The 2867-nt window shown below is 38.8% G+C and overlaps 1 long non-coding RNA gene across 1 annotated transcript in view; it reads right to left on the bottom strand.

The window, feature by feature from the left end:
- Positions 1-2623: 2623 nt before the first annotated feature.
- The window catches only part of LOC106722460, an 11899-nt gene continuing 11655 nt past the window's right edge, over positions 2624-2867 (bottom strand). The window contains exon 3 of the long non-coding RNA XR_001358426.1: positions 2624-2680. This is a non-coding gene — a long non-coding RNA (uncharacterized LOC106722460). The remainder of the gene's footprint in view (positions 2681-2867) is intronic.

Raw genomic sequence — 2867 nt, 5'->3', positions numbered from 1 at the left:
AAAGAACAGGATGTTCACTTGTGTTTATTAGACTAGAACTCAGGAGACCAAAGGTTTATTTCTTGTTTTCTCACCAATTCTTTATACAATGTAGGTTGGGTACAGTTGATTTCCTTAAACATTTATTGCCTTGCTTTTTAGAGTTTACATTTGTGTTCAAGTATTCAGTGCATAGACAAGAGTTAAATAACACTCAATGTACCATATTTACTCAAGTATAAGACATGTATTTCCATATATAGAATATAATTATAGGGGGTTCTATAGATTAGATTGGCTTCTATATATGGAAAAAATTTTAATTTGTTAAATTTTTCCAGGTAAAGAATCTAATTATTGGAGATTTGCCTTGAATTTCCTCCTCCCCACCCCCCATTCAACTGTTACATTACATTAGGTAAAATAAATCTGAGGTGTCAAATAGCTCTCTTGCCCTCTCCCCGCCCCCCCCCCACAACATCTTCCCTCTTCATCCCTTTCCCCTCTCCCACTTACTGTTATACCCTACTCTTCCTGAGCACATGGAAGAAAGGGACAAACTTGAAAAAGAATGAACTTTGAAATAAACATATTAGTAGTAATTTAGTTCATTCAGAATTGATACATTTAACCTTTTCTGAAACAGATGCAAATTTTAGCACAGGTATTCCATAAACACACTTTTAAACAGTACTTTTGCACCTATTTATATTTAGTACAAACTATGTATGATGTTAGTCCAAAGCCAAAAAGTTCATGATCTACCATGCAGCTTATTGGGCAGGGCCTCATTTCAAGCTGTGGTGACCCCATAGCTCAGCTTTGCTGGGTATGTGTGTGTACTCCAGATCCCTCCCTGCTACCCCAAAAGATCCATGAGTTGAACCTGGTGTCCTTGTCACAAGTCCTTGGATCCTCTTAAAATGTATATACAAATAAGGTGATGGCAGCCTGGTTCATCTCCCCCTCATTGAGGGCCAGGGCACATTAATTATTTGCTCCAGACTGAGAGCGGAGGTGACAGAGGGACTCTGGGTAAACTCTTTGGGACCCTATTTGGTCAAGGTTGCCAGATATTTAAGACGTATGAAGAAACAGGAATCTTTAAAAATGATAAAGAAAGGCACAGTTCAACTGTGAAAGTGAGGAAGAAGTAAAAATGTATTCAATATAGTGGCTCACCATGACTTGAAGAGGAGATGGCACTGAGAGAGAACTGTGCACAATGGGTACTACCATATCTGTTATTCAGATGGGTTGCACTAATCTATGGTAGGTTCCTATCAGTATGTTTGTCCAATATGGGCTGTGTGTTTTATAGTCATATTCAAGTGTTGGCTACATTTAATTAGTTTCATAATTAGTTTCCATTACTGAGCATATGCTGCTTTTGGCATCAGTTTAATTATAGACAATATCTTTAATGAGGTTTCTTTGTATATATACTAAAAATATAAGATTACAAACTTTTTCTCCCCCAGCTGATTAGGGAAAAAAAACTCATCTTACATTTGAGTAAATATGGTAATTCCTTTTGCAGCAACCACCTGAATTATAGATCTGGGTATAAGGAGAAGAACATTATTCCCTCCTTATAATAAACCTCCCTCCTTATAATAAACCTCCCTCCCAAGGGAGGTGGTGCTCTCCCCTACCCTGGGGGTCTTCAAGAGGAGGTTAGATAAGCATCTAGCGGGGGTCATCTAGCCCCAGCACTCTTCCCTGCCTATGCAGGGGGTCGGACTCAATGATCTATTGAGGTCCCTTCCGACCCTAACATCTATGAATCTATGACTCTATGAACAGGGACTGCACACCCCCATGTCAAGACAACTGATAAGTGGGTGAGGGGAAGTAGCTCTGAGTGCACTTACTCATCTTTGTGAACAGCTAATAGAGTTAGCTGGACCTAATGGCTGGGAGGGCATGCCAGGTATTTCATAGGACTAATATGGCAGTATGCACTACATAGGGCATCCTTGGGGCACAGTGATTTTCTTGGATTTCTCCTAGAATTGTGCTACCACATGCTGCTTCATAGCAAGAAAAATTGTATTTCCATTGTTTTATTGACTGTCATTGGGAAGAACAGTTATGGTGAAAGGCTGGCTTGTTGGAAAGCAGTGACAACGTTGCTACTGATTCAAGGGTCAGGTTTTCACCTGTAAACTTATGTAGATAGATACTTATACATGATTGGTTAAAATGAGAACTAATCAGGTTGTGTGTATTATTTATCATACACATTTTTTTCTGAGGCTTTCAGTCTATTATAGCATAATAGAAAACAAGCTAAAGTGTTATTTGTTTCCTGTTCATGGGAGTGAAAAATATAACATTTTAAAACTAGAGAGATATCAGAAAAAGAACAGAGCCCCTCAAATTATATGGCACTGTATCTGTTACTTGTACATATTGTGAACTCAGACCCAGCAAATGTATTTATACATGCTTAACTCCATGTAGGCATACAGTCTCATTGGCTGTCAATGTGTGTAAAGCATAGCAGTTGCATAAATGTCAGCTACACAGTGCCACTATTATTAATTAGCTCAGACGTTAAGAAATTGCTGAAATCTTCAGTGCTTCCTTTGTGCTCCATCTTAGCTACTTCTATTTGACAAAAAACTGTTACACATTTCCAGTGGGATTTTGTTGTCATTAAAGTCTCTCTTTGCAAGTAGGTTATCACACTTCCGTTCTGCAAAGAATGCATGGTACATAAATTAAAAGATGTCATCTGCATTTCAGCTCTGATCAAGCCATAGGAATTATGAATTCAAGGTGCTTGGAATGTTACAGATAGTTTCCAAATGTGCAGATAACTTAGTTACAAACACAACTGAATAGCCCTCCACTGAGCTGCTTCACACTCCCGCCCCGCCCCG

Source organism: Alligator sinensis, unplaced genomic scaffold, assembly GCF_000455745.1.
Source record: "Alligator sinensis unplaced genomic scaffold, ASM45574v1 scaffold751_1, whole genome shotgun sequence".
Lineage (NCBI taxonomy): Eukaryota > Metazoa > Chordata > Crocodylia > Alligatoridae > Alligator > Alligator sinensis.
The sequence above is the reverse complement of the archived record's forward strand: the minus strand, read 5'-3'. Positions and strand labels throughout refer to the sequence as shown.